The following is a 13,782-nucleotide window of genomic DNA, read 5'->3' as shown; positions in this document are numbered from 1 at the left end:
TTCCACTCGACACGAATGCGAACTGCGGAGCGATACTGCGCATCATACCAGACATGCAATGGGGCACCTCCATGCTTATGGATCTGTACTGGCAGTGTAGGGAATTTGTATATGCTCAGCTTGTCCCTGGATGGCATGGCCTTTCCTCTCTAATCACCATACACCCCCTTGTCCCTGGTCATCCCTGGAGAAAATTTGTCAGAGTTGTACCAGCATCCACTACAGAAGAAAGCAATTCTAGTGTTCCAGGGTCGAGAAAATAGAACTGTCAATATTTTTGGCTGGGCTCAGTGTAGGGACATTCCAGAATAATTAGGACTGTTTCCTGACACACAACTAAATGCGGAAGGGTCTGTACCCTTTTTCACCATGCGGACGAAAGCAAACGCCCACTGATTACAAATGACCAGGTGGGAGCTGCTGGAAATGATGAACAGTACTGAGCTCAGCCTTAACGCAATCAAGGAAGAACTAAGAGCCATCCTCCTCATGGTGATGTAACACCGCTATGATTTGTACTCAATGACTATAATAAAGGGAGGGGTGTGTGCCAAGATCGGTGCATCCTGCTGTACTTTCATCCCAGGCAACCACATGGATAACGGGACGCCTATACTTGCCATCTAGACACTGCATCAATTGCAAACGGACAGCCATAAGGCGAGAGGTGTCTCAAAGTAGGAATGGTATGAGGGCTGGTTTGCCTGGCTTGCCTGGTGGTTTAAAGGACTATGTACGTCATTGCTGCCGGTTCTCATTTTTGTTACTGTTTTTGTGTTGTTTCCTACAATTGGGGGTTTTCTGCTGTAAAAATGCAGTCCTCAAATTGGGTAGAATGCATATAAATAGAGAAGAAGTAATTGAAAATGAAACGCAACAAGCCCCCAACAATGTTAATGTAATGAAGTATGGAGTAAATAATGTAGTTGAAAATTCAACTAGAGGGGGAAATGTTAATATTTATGTCAATTAATCCAACAATACATGTATATTCAAAACGAGATTGAGTCACTGTTGTCAAATTCTCCCAAGTTGACGTCTCCATCAACCCCAAGCAAGAAACATGTCGTCAGGCAGTGCTTGCGACCTAGAACTGAGGCTACTGATTGGCAGATCCAAGTAGGGTAGCATGTAACCAGCTATACAAACACACGAAAAGGGAAATACCCAGATTAGTAGCACAGATAGGCTGCAACACCACAATGGTCCTAGGAGATTTGCTCCTATAAAGCACATATGGCCAGAGGGGTGGCACGTTCCAAAAACACAATAAAGTTAGATGCCACATTAAGTTAGGAACACTCAGCCAATCAGAGCACAGCAACTATAGTACACGCAGCAATCACGCGATCCCCATACCGGACATCTGGACACTTCACCCACTGGCCCTCATTGTGTCCATACAAGGTCAAGACCCACCTTAATTTACCATCAGGTGGCTTGATTTACAACCCCATGACTAGGCCTGCATTCCTTTCTCTAAAATAAGATCTAGGTCATTTTAAGATGCTCCAAAGACTAAATAAATTCACTCAGAACAAATGTATGTGGAGACAGTCCTCATACCTGTTGCTGTGGTTGTTTTCCAACGGAAGTGTTTAATTAAACCAACTGCTCCTATTTTGCCAAATACCTCTTGTCTTTTGTTTTTCCAAGGTAAAATCATATTCCACCAACATCTTCATGCTTGATCCAGAGACACGAGGGTGACTTGGGCCCAGTCTGTCCTGATTTTCCTCGGAACTCGAGGCAGGAGTGATATTGGTGGGAAGGTGTTCAGGAATTCTCAGCCCCTCTCAAGCCGAACTGAGTCTCAGAGCAAGAGGCGCCTTAGAAATTCCAATGCTCAGAACTGCTGCCATTGCATGCTCTTGATGGCAGCGAATAGCTCTAACCAAGATTCTCCACATTTGTAGAAGAGTCCTGGCAGCAGGGTCTATGATCCCACCTCACCCTGCTTGTTGCAATACACCATTGTAGTGGTGTTGTCCATGAACACCTGAACCAGCCTCCCCTTAATGGAAGGTAGGAAAGCCTTCAATGCCAAGCAGATCACTTTTAACTCGAACAAGCTGATGTGAAGCTGACACTCCACTGGAGTCCAGAGTCCTCTGATCTCGACCTCTCCCAGATGTCCGCCCCAACCCTGAAGGGATGCATCTGTCACCAGTGATAGATGTGGGTGGGAAAGGGAGAGGGGTCGGCTAGTGACCGAATCACGAGCCACCACTGCAGTTCTTTTGCATTTTCTTTGATATTTGGACCATGTCGGAGATATTTCCCGGAGGCTGTGCCTACTAGTATTTGTGGTCCAAGTGCAGAGCCCACATATGCCAGTGGGCATGCTTTACCTGCAAGATGCAGAAGGCCATGAGACCCAGTAGCCCAGAGTTAGTCTCACCAAAGTCCAGAATAGAGGGTGAAATGTCTGAATCATAGCCTGAATATCCTGGACTCGCTGCTCCGGAGGGAAGGCGTGGAATTACACTGTGTCCAGAATGGCTCTGATGAAAAAGAGCATCTGAGAGGGAGTCAGGATTGACTTCGGCACATGTATAGTGAACCCCAGCGAATGCAGAAGGTCTACTGTAGTCTAGAGGTAGGTGACCACTGACTGGGGTGAGCCAGCTTTCAACAGCCAGTCATCAAGGTAGGAGAACACTGGAAACCCTGACCTCTGCAGATGGGCTGCAACTATCACCATCACCTTCATGAACACCTGAGGGGTGCTAGTAGGAACAAAAGGAAGCAAAACGAACTGAAAGGGTTCTTGGCCCACTGTGAAATACTGGTACTGCCTGTGGTCCGAAAGGATGAGTGCTGGCTGTAGTGGTTAAGTGAGAATGGATGCAGCTGGTAGCCCCTACCATAGCCACAGAAGGGGCAGAAGGCAGAATGGGGCGGGTATGGGGCCGTGGAGATTCCCAATGGCCATGTTGTGGCCCTGCAGTCCTTAAAGCGCTCGAGCACCAAATCAGCCTTGTCACCAAACAGGACAGTATCATCAAAGGGCATGTCCATTAGAGATGCTCGGACCTCCCCCAAAAATCCAGTTGACCACAGCCAGGCATGGTGACAAATGCCACAGATGGAGCAATCGCTCTAACTAGCGAGTCAGCTTTTCCAGTCCACAACGTACTGTGAACTTTGCTGTGTCCCAGCCATCAGCAATAGCCTGAGACAGGATAGCTCGGGCCTCCTCCAAGACCATGAGCAGCACTGACACATCTGAGGCCCAAACTGTGTGAGAATACTGGCTGATGAGGCAGTACAAGTCTGGTGGAGAAAATCCTCTTGCCAAAGGGGTCCAGCCTCTTGGATTCCCTATCCAATGGTATCTTTAAAGATGGAGACATGGACGACGTAACTCTTGGGGTAGGGTGCTTGGTGAGGCTAGCTGGGTTCCCAGGATCCTGCTGGTGGTGGTAGGCAATCATCCAGTGCACAGGAGTGCCTCTTGAGGGTTTGGCCCAGGCAGGCCCCGATCGGGAATCAGAGAGGGCTTCATTAATGGGGAGAAGAGGTTCCGTGGGGGCTACCCTGGGTTGAAGCACCTATGTCAAGACATTAGTCTTGACTGCCCCTGAGTGCACCGTAAAGTCCAGGACCTCCACCGCCTTTCTCACAACCTTGGCAAATGAAGCCACTTCCTCTGCTGCCACACTCGGAGAGACTAGACCAGTGTCCGTAGAGGTGTGCAGAATACTGGCATCTACCAGTTCCCTCATGCCAGTTATTCTCGGCCAAGGGCTCTACCAGGTGGTTGGGATAACAATAAGGCCCCTCAGATCCACCCCAATCATATTCTCCACAGGTCCTGCCTGTAAAGGGAGGTGATGTCTCTGACCATGAGAGTTTTGACCCAGTTAGCGCCAGAGTCAACATCGGACTAATCTGGTCTGGCTCCGTATCGGAGTCGGGTATGATGTAGGGCCAGCACAGCCAAAACAGACTCCTGGGAAGGTCCCAGACTTGCGACCGGAACTGATCAAGGAATGGATCCAAAGGCACTATTGATGCTGAGGATGAACATGATGGCAGGAATCCAGTTGGGCACCTGCCGAACTCATGGGGCCCGAAGGTGCTCCAGAGGGGTTGGCAAACCCAAATAAAAGATGGGTGGCCTCATAAAATTCCTTCAGCTGGAGGGAGGCCGCTCTGGCCTCTGGAAGTTCTGGGAGGTGAAGTGAACTCAGCTTCAAGCTCTGCAGCTGACGTGTGTGAGCGGGTCCTACATTTGTGGCATCATTTCCATGCCTTGTACGATGGTTTGGGCCAACGCGGTGAAGTCAAAGAACACTTTGACTTCTTGGATTTCGTTTTCTTGAGGGACTTACCCGACACGGATTTTGAAAGTGAAGATGACCACTGCTAATGGCTCAAAGAGTGGACCCAGGCGCTTTTTCATGAATGGGACCTGAACATGTGCAGAGTCGTCCAGTGTCATGTGACCAAAAGCCGCAGGGCACACTCCCGTCCTACCTTGGTTGTTCATCGCTCTTCAGTCTGAGCAGGCCTTGGTGTTGTGGCCCAGCTCCAGGCACTGCAAGTAAACCAAGTGGCATTCCATCACAGACAACTGCCTGTGAATGGATCCCCAGGGTTTAATTCTGACAGGTTTTTAGGGCACATCCCAAGACCACACTGGGAGTGAACCTCAAAAAATGTTGACATAATGTGAAGGAAAAAAAAGAGAGAACAGTGAGAAACAGGACCGAGGTAGCTCTTTCAGATCTGCACTTTTGGCGTGGAAAGAAAAGCAATGATGTCAGCATGCTGAGTTGCTGCCTATCTAGGTACTGCGCATTTCATTTCTGGTGAGGACGTCACTGATGCAGCCGCTAACACAGATCCAACCGACACCACCTACAGGCACACAGACCTACTGCTCCAGATTTTCTGGATCCAGTCTGACATCTGGGGAATATTCTACAGTAAGGAACTTGCCGCTACATGTCACTAACAGATACATCAAATTTACAAGGCAATAATACATGGAAAGGAAAGAGAGAAATTGAGACAAGTGGCCCACACAAAGACAATTTTCATCCAGAAGAATGGGTCTTTTGGGATATCTTCCTACAGACTCACTAACTTTTCTTAACCAGTAAGTGCAATGGGCAGAGGGAAGTTTGAGTAGGTTTTCCACTGTTGGCTTGAGGGTGGGAACTAATTTTACTTGGCAAGTCCATAAGCGGATGTGAAAAGCCCACAGCTTACAAGCCTGTGCTATGCGGGTTAACCTTTGTCAGAAGAAGTGCAGCAAAAACTGAGGAAAACAGGGTGCACACTTTGCAAGTATAGATTCATGGAGTCATACTAACCACATCTGTGCTACCATTACAGTGTAGGGCCCCAACCACCTGGAAGTCAGAATACTGTTTAGATGCAAAAAGAAAACAACAGAAGAAGTAGACAGGTGCTGGAGACAATTCCACTCTGCCTCGGAAAAACCTGAGAAGTGTGCCTATGTTCCTTTGTATGCAGGTTTCTGAGAGGTTCCTATGAAGGCTAGGAAATGTTACACCTTGTTCCTTGCAAAGAAAATTATGCAAAAGTTGGTCGCACACTGCTCGTCACACCAGCAAGTTGCCCCAAAGGACTGTGGTAAATGTAGTGGCGACGGCGGGTACGCCTATGCCACGATGTGTAAAAAGAACAGTATGTGTTGCGTTAGCCATCCCTGGACACGTGTTTCGAGGTAGTTGCCTCTCGTCAGCAGGGAGCAGGTCAGTGTAAAGGGGTGCCGTGTGGACTGCCAAAATGTAATTAAAACAGGTCAAGTACCTCTCATGGCGCGCAGGTGCAGATCCAAGGCTCGTCAGCCCGTTGGCTCAAGGGAGCCGTAATAAATTATGCAAAAGTTGGTCGCACACTGCTCGTCACACCAGCAAGTTGCCCCAAAGGACTGTGGTAAATGTAGTGGCGACGGCGGGTACGCCTATGCCACGATGTGTAAAAAGAACAGTATGTGTTGCGTTAGCCATCCCTGGACACGTGTTTCGAGGTAGTTGCCTCTCGTCAGCAGGGAGCAGGTCAGTGTAAAGGGGTGCCGTGTGGACTGCCAAAATGTAATTAAAACAGGTCAAGTACCTCTCATGGCGCGCAGGTGCAGATCCAAGGCTCGTCAGCCCGTTGGCTCAAGGGAGCCGTAATAAATTATGCAAAAGTTGGTCGCACACTGCTCGTCACACCAGCAAGTTGCCCCAAAGGACTGTGGTAAATGTAGTGGCGACGGCGGGTACGCCTATGCCACGATGTGTAAAAAGAACAGTATGTGTTGCGTTAGCCATCCCTGGACACGTGTTTCGAGGTAGTTGCCTCTCGTCAGCAGGGAGCAGGTCAGTGTAAAGGGGTGCCGTGTGGACTGCCAAAATGTAATTAAAACAGGTCAAGTACCTCTCATGGCGCGCAGGTGCAGATCCAAGGCTCGTCAGCCCGTTGGCTCAAGGGAGCCGTAATAAATTATGCAAAAGTTGGTCGCACACTGCTCGTCACACCAGCAAGTTGCCCCAAAGGACTGTGGTAAATGTAGTGGCGACGGCGGGTACGCCTATGCCACGATGTGTAAAAAGAACAGTATGTGTTGCGTTAGCCATCCCTGGACACGTGTTTCGAGGTAGTTGCCTCTCGTCAGCAGGGAGCAGGTCAGTGTAAAGGGGTGCCGTGTGGACTGCCAAAATATAATTAAAACAGGTCAAGTACCTCTCATGGCGCGCAGGTGCAGATCCAAGGCTCGTCAGCCCGTTGGCTCAAGGGAGCCGTAATAAATTATGCAAAAGTTGGTCGCACACTGCTCGTCACACCAGCAAGTTGCCCCAAAGGACTGTGGTAAATGTAGTGGCGACGGCGGGTACGCCTATGCCACGATGTGTAAAAAGAACAGTATGTGTTGCGTTAGCCATCCCTGGACACGTGTTTCGAGGTAGTTGCCTCTCGTCAGCAGAGAGCAGGTCAGTGTAAAGGGGTGCCGTGTGGACTGCCAAAATGTAATTAAAACAGGTCAAGTACCTCTCATGGCGCGCAGGTGCAGATCCAAGGCTCGTCAGCCCGTTGGCTCAAGGGAGCCGTAATAAATTATGCAAAAGTTGGTCGCACACTGCTCGTCACAATCCTTGCAAAGAAAAGGAGGGCTCAGGACTAATCTCTGAGTTTTCCCAGGGTTGTGAACAGTGTTTAATTTGAGTCAGTGGTTGCAGGTGGTAGGACACTCCAGCACTATTTTTTAGAAATGAGCACTTAATTGTTCTCATCAGACCCAGCACAAACAAGCGAGGCAGCAATTAAGAAAAAGGGGAAAATGGAAAAAACATGGTAAAGGGAGAAAGCAGGGACCTGCAAGACTAAGCTAAATTGGGCAGTGACTGTCTGGTGTTGGACGAAAGAGGCTTCAAGTAGATTTAACACTAAGCAGCCTTGATGCTCAGCACTCAGCAGACATTTAATAGCATTGTCCCCTAGCTTCTGAGCAAAACTTCAGGCACCAGCACCTATTCGCTTACAAATCAAGCAGTGGATGTGAAGAAGGAAGAGTGACCCAGAAACAGAATGTCTTCTACTTCTTTTACTGCTGTACTACCTCAGTGAAACCCAGCATGATTAGTTGAAACTGGAATTTTGGCTGTTGTTTCAAATAGATTGGTTGAGATGTCTGTCGCCAACTGAAATCCATATTGGGTACCCTGGGCAGAGTACCTAAAATTCTATTTGATGTTTAGTTATGCTGATTCTTGGAGTTTTAGAAACTTGTCAACCTCTAGAGGACTATGACAAAATTGCAGGTTTATACAAAGAAAACATGGCCCCCTTTTTAGGGTTGTCTCCTTTAGCGGTTTTGATTGCACAGTTTGAGGTTACTGCTGGACCATGAAAAGGGATCCAACATCAAACAAAGTAGTTACCCACAGGATCCAGACTTTCCTTGCTGAAGGATTTTGAGTGACAAAAGAGTTTTAAATCTGAAAACTGTACAACAGTTGAATCAGCCACTAATCCTTACCCAACCCTTGCTCAATTGTCAACTGTAAGAAATTGGGTTTTTAGTTGAGAGGGTTGGAAGCCCCACTCAAATAATAAACACAATTCTTGTCATCATGAACCACAAAAGTCATTAAATAAAACTCTGTCTGACTCTCTGGTAGCTGAGCACAAAGCAGTCAGGCTTAACTTAGAGGCAATGTGTAAAGTATTTACTAGGGGTGGGAGGAACTTAGGGGATTTGACTCTGCGGAATTCTGCTGAGGTACATGAAATGTCTGCAAGATTCAGTAGAGTTATGCGAACAGGCCCAGCTCGTGCTGATTTTTAGTGCCTGGCCAGCTCTAACGTCACCACTCGATGTGCTAGCGGGTGCTGCCTTCGTAGAGAAAATCTTGCCGGGTGTCCTCCTAGTGCCCGAAAATAGCACTAGGGACCCCAATCATCGTTCACGATCACCAACATTCTGTTGGCGAACTACACATGAGAAAAAATTCCACCACAATGCAGTTGGTGGAGTTTGGCCGGAACTCCATGTTACAAGCATAACCCAGAGTGGCCAAAACTCTGTGAACTCTGCCGGTGGAGCAGAATTTTTTGCACACCCCTATTATTTATGTAGCACTCAGTAAAGTGAAAACACAACACAAAAGAAATCCAAAACCAATTTAGAAACATAGGGGAACATTTAATTAATACAATGACATCAAGATGACAACATAAGATTCAGTATAACAGCAGATATAAGTTTTTTTAAGTTTATGGGGAATATAACATAACACCAAAAAGCAAAAAAGAGTCACTCACAGTAATCTGCTTGCTCTGGACCGGGTTAAAGTCACAAGTTCAGGCCAACTGCGATGGAGTGCATGTCAGATACAGGGACCAGGTTCATCCTGCTGAAGAGTTTTCAAGTCTCAAGTTCTCAAGTCTGTGCAAGAAACTGCTAGTAGCCTTGGCGGGGACAGCAAGGAGGTTATTGTCTGTACAGGTCAGGTGTCACGGATGGTTGCAGTTGTAGCAAAAAAGCTGATTGTTACTGGAGCTTCTGGTTGTCAGTCAAAGTGGGCTGTCGCTGTCGGCTAGAAATGCAGGTCTCGCTGAAGCTTCACATTGAGGGTTGTTGTCTGCATGAAGTGAAGGTCCTCCTCGAGCTATGCATTGCCGGTCATTGTGGACAGTCATTTCTCAGCAAACAGAGGTCACTTTGCGGTCGCACAGAGACCAAAACCTTTGTACCTTTATCTTTTTTTCAGGAGGAGTACACCTTGATGCCAGTCACGGAACCAGGACCTAGGGTCACCTCATCGGGAGCAGGACTCACTCCAGCAAAGGCCAGCAGACAGATCCAATTGGTGCTCCTCAGATGGGCAGTTGGAGAGAGTCCGCTGGGAGCTTGTTGTGGCCCTGTAGATCAAACTGGAGGTCAACCAACTAACTCTTGGAGTCACTTCTAGAGAGCCTGGGCCCAAGGCAAGCAATTCCAGTCTTCCTTCTTCAGTCAGTAGAAAAGTCCTCCTGAATCTTACACAGGTCCCGGAGTGTTCTGATCACAGGTTCTGAATATGCCATGTTCATCCTGAGTGCCATTCTGTGGTTTGGGGAAGCCCCTTTGTCTAACCTTCCCCCTTTCCTGGGTTTGGCTCCAAACTGTTTAGGGTAACAACGGGCAGACATGCCTAGCTGTGAGCTGTGTTTGTTAATGCTAGTGCAGACAACCCTTAAAAATCTCAGGAAGGGGTGGACAAGACCTGAGGCTACCCTTTGAAGCTCAGGAAGGCTGAGTTCAACCCCCTAGGATATCCTGCTCAGTAGGTGAACACCCAGCCCAACACCCAACCCTTGTTGTCTCCATTTCTGAAAGGACTACGCAAAACACCACAGAAGAGCCATTCACAGTCATGTGGCCCTGGATGTTGCCATAAAGCCACATTTGGTTTAGGCAGAAGAATGACATTTACCATTAATGAGGACTTTAAATTACTGTTCATTTGAGTGGAAATAGCATTTCCCTATCTTGTCCCAAATGGAAGTTATCACGCATTCAGTGTTGTCAAACCTGGCATCCTTAGTGTGGTTTACCTCCTACTTTTTTGCCAACAACCCTCCTGTTTTGCTGACTTTGTTTTCGTTGGCCTTAGGACTCTGCACACTTTCTCACTGTTAACCAGTGCTAAAATGCCTGTGCTCTTTCTGTAAAAACAGGGTAAGATTGTCTAATACCCAATTGCCATATTAAATGTACTTGTAAGATCCTTGTGATGTGGCACTAACTGTGCCCAGGGCCTGTAAATGATATGCTTTTAATGGGCTAGCAGCAATAATTGTGCCACCCACTAAAGTAGACCTTTAAGCATGTCTCATGCCTGCCATTGCAGACTGTGTGTGCAGTTTTAAACTGCCATTTGGACCTGTCAAAATTAAGTCACCACTAGGGTAGGCCCTGGACAGCCCAGACGGCAGGGTGAAATGTATTTAAAAATCAGAACATGTACATTTAAGTTTTACATGTCCTAGTAGAGAAAAGCTCTTGCATTAGTTCTACCTCTCCCCTAGTAAAACATTGAAGTTACCTTATTGCATTTAATAAGCTGCAATTTCAAAATGGGAATAGGTTACCATTTCATGTTTGGTGTCTTTGAAATTCTAATGAAAAATCCTAACTTATGGTGAAGTTGAATTTTAAATTACAATTTTGAAAATCTCACTTTTAGAAGGTTGCATTTTCCTGCCTTAGTCATTTGGTGCCTGCAGTCTATTTCTGGACCACATGAAAGGGTGTAGTTAACAGCTGAGCTTTGTGTATTCATCCTAAACAGTCACACACAACAGGCAGCTTAAGAGGGCCTGGAAGGGCCATCACTGGGAAGATGGGAGGGAGGAACTGGGCAAGGCCCCCCTTACACTTAAATAGGCTCCACACAAAGGACTGCAGACCCCCTGTAGTTAACCTGGAGCCAGAACAAGGAAGTAAGGGCACCTGTGCACTTCAAAGATATGCCTCAAGAAATCTTTCCCCACTTCAAAGGCACAACTGGGTATAAATCCTGAGCCTCAGACAACAACTCTTCAGTACACTTCTGGACCCGTGACTAATCTTCCAGGAAGGAGGACTACTGTGCTTCTGAAAGGACTGCACTGCTGACCTGAAGGAACTACTTGTCACGATTCGCTCTCTGTGCTCTTGTGCCCCCCACCAGGTGATTACCTATGGCACTTTCTAGTGTTCTAATAAGGTTCTGGGCTGTCCACTCTATGTTTATACTTATTTCCTGGCTCTTGGACACTATTCGGAAATTCCCATCCATTCCTGACCCATGCATGGTTTTGTGGAAGCCAGTCTGCTCTTGTTAAAAGGTCCATTACCTAGAATTACCTGCTCACTGCTTCGTCTCCACCCCTGCAGGTAAAGGATGGGTGAAGGAATCCAGCATACCTGCGGCTGTCAGGAGCTAACCTACTCACACCTGAGGCATGTGATCACAGTGAGCTCTTTTAAACCTAAGTTCCCATCAGCCCAGCATTGACCATTGTAGCAATGTTCCTATTTGGCGGACTCCTTATTTCCTGAGCTTTGCTATCTATGTTTCTGAAGTTCCTGAGCTATAGTTATTCCTTGTCTCCTGTTCTTGAGCAGTAGCTAATTTATTTGTTCCGGAACTAGCATTGCCTGCAGTGCTACCTTGATTCCTCAGGTGTAGCTAATCCTTGTTCCTGAACTAGCACTGCCTGCTGTGCTCCCTTGCATTCTGAGTCAGCACTTTATTGCACCCTTGAACTCTTGCTTTCTGTATATGCATCTCCCTGTGCCTGCTTTCCTTTCCTTCTTTCCAGTTTCTAGTTTACTTCCTTCCTGTTCCCGCTGTCTTAGCTTCCATTTCCCTTGTGTGGTTTGTGCTTGCTTTCTGCCAAGTGTGCCCTTTGTTTTTATTTATTTTCTGGTAAGCTCGCCTCCTTGCCTGCTCCTTGTCCATTTATGGATGTGTATTAGTTCCACACTCTTGATGTTACTGCCTTGCATGTTCCTGTTTGATCACCAGAATCCGTGGGCACAGCCAACAACCTAGGTGGTTTTTCTTGTCCACTGTGAATTTTGAGTTACTTTTATAACATTACCATGGACCCTGACTTTACATGTATATTCGATATGTGGGTATTTGCAGTCAGTATCTTGAACAGCAATTGTGGGTGAGGAACTTACTGAGCTTCCGTCTTACTGTGTGGAACTCGTGAGTGCTTTACCCCACATTCCCTTCAAAGTTAAATGTTGTTATATATATGTCTTGCATGTCTGTCATGGGTGTTAGTAAGTTTGAATGCCAAATTTCTTCTTAAGTATCTGAAAAATAAATTAAAAATTCCCAAACTAATTTCTCCTTAAATTAGTTTGGGAATTTTTAATTTATTTTTGCCTTTCTAAATGTTAATTGTGCTTTGGTGCTCCCAAATAATTAATGTGTATTTTCTTTGACGGTAGCCTTTCGCTTTTAGCCATAAAAGGACAGTACTCCTCATTGACACCTGCTTTAACTCACTATGCCCTAAATTGCATAATTTGGCAGGCATTCGCATTTGTCCTACCTCCATCCCAGTCATAAAACAGTGACTGAGGATTTTATTATAAAAAATAATGTAACTTTGAAAATAGGCGACTTGTAGCATTTGTCCTCAACTGTATATTTTTTTAATGGTGCCTTGACATGAGTCGTGACTCGTGCTGTTTCATTACGCGTAGATTTTTACAGAGGATCTCATTTCCACATTTGCAAGATATGCAGCATCATGCAAATGAGTAATGTAGCTGTTACCCATGCCGCGTGCCATTGCAGAGTAGGCACCAAGGCAATAAGCCCTATCCCCATAATGCACGGATGAAAGGCGCGGACAAGGAACGGGTAACGGTGCTCTGCTACTTGTGAGCACACAGTGTAAAAGAGAAGAAAGATCATCGCTGGTGATAGACAGTGAGCTTTACAAATGCACATAACATAACATGTGTGCAGATCGGTGCCATCTGTATGATTGCATAATATGACAAGTTTTTCTCTCCACGGTGCGCTCATAGAGATGCCATTTGAATGCACCATAAACGATGCTTGTATTGTTTTCTCAGTTCCAGGCCAAGCACTGAGTATGGCATGTTTTGTAACTTCCTCGTCTAAAACATTTTAAGTTAGATAAGTCGTTCTATGCAGGCTGTGGGTAGATGCACGAGTCACACGCAGCTCAAATGCTTCTAAGCAGTGTATTTAAATATTGCTTTATTCGTGCAAAGCAGCTCGAGCCACGGCAGAGGAATAGAGACCTCCATGAGCCGAGCCGAACGCCAGGATGCCATGAAGAGTGACGTACGACTCAAAGCTGCCCCAGCCTCAGGCTCAGATGCGTTAACCCACCCTTCAATTAAAAACCAATGAGCAATCGAGGACCCTGGTCGAACGACCATCTGCGTCCCGCTGTGCTGCTGTGTGGCAATTGGTCGCATCTAAAAATAAAGTTGCATGAAGTGTTCCGTTAAAGGGTCAAAAGTCATAGGGTTAATATGTAACAGGTTTTATTACCCTTTTCCAGAAACATCCAAAGCCATAAAATAAATGCTATCAGGCCGCATGAAGCGCGCATCAGTGCTTGTGGAAGGCTCACAATAGGATCTGTTTTTGTAGCGACGCATACATTATTTAAGAGTATCATGTGGCGTTGGCAATAGGATTTCACAGACCTGAGCCGCAAGACAGAGAAAAAGAAAACATATATTTGGCGGGTTTGTGTGAGCGGACTTGTGTTTTTTTCATGTTTGGGCAAAAT

General features: G+C 46.5%; 1 protein-coding gene across 2 annotated transcripts in view; it reads right to left on the bottom strand.

The window, feature by feature from the left end:
* The window catches only part of USH1C (USH1 protein network component harmonin), a 739,024-nt gene that overhangs the window by 724,401 nt on the left and 841 nt on the right, over positions 1-13,782 (bottom strand). The window lies entirely within an intron of this gene.

The sequence above is a fragment of the Triturus cristatus genome, chromosome 3_2, assembly GCF_964204655.1.
Source record: "Triturus cristatus chromosome 3_2, aTriCri1.1, whole genome shotgun sequence".
Classification (NCBI taxonomy): Eukaryota; Metazoa; Chordata; class Amphibia; order Caudata; family Salamandridae; genus Triturus; species Triturus cristatus.
This window is presented reverse-complemented; position numbering and strand designations above follow the sequence as displayed.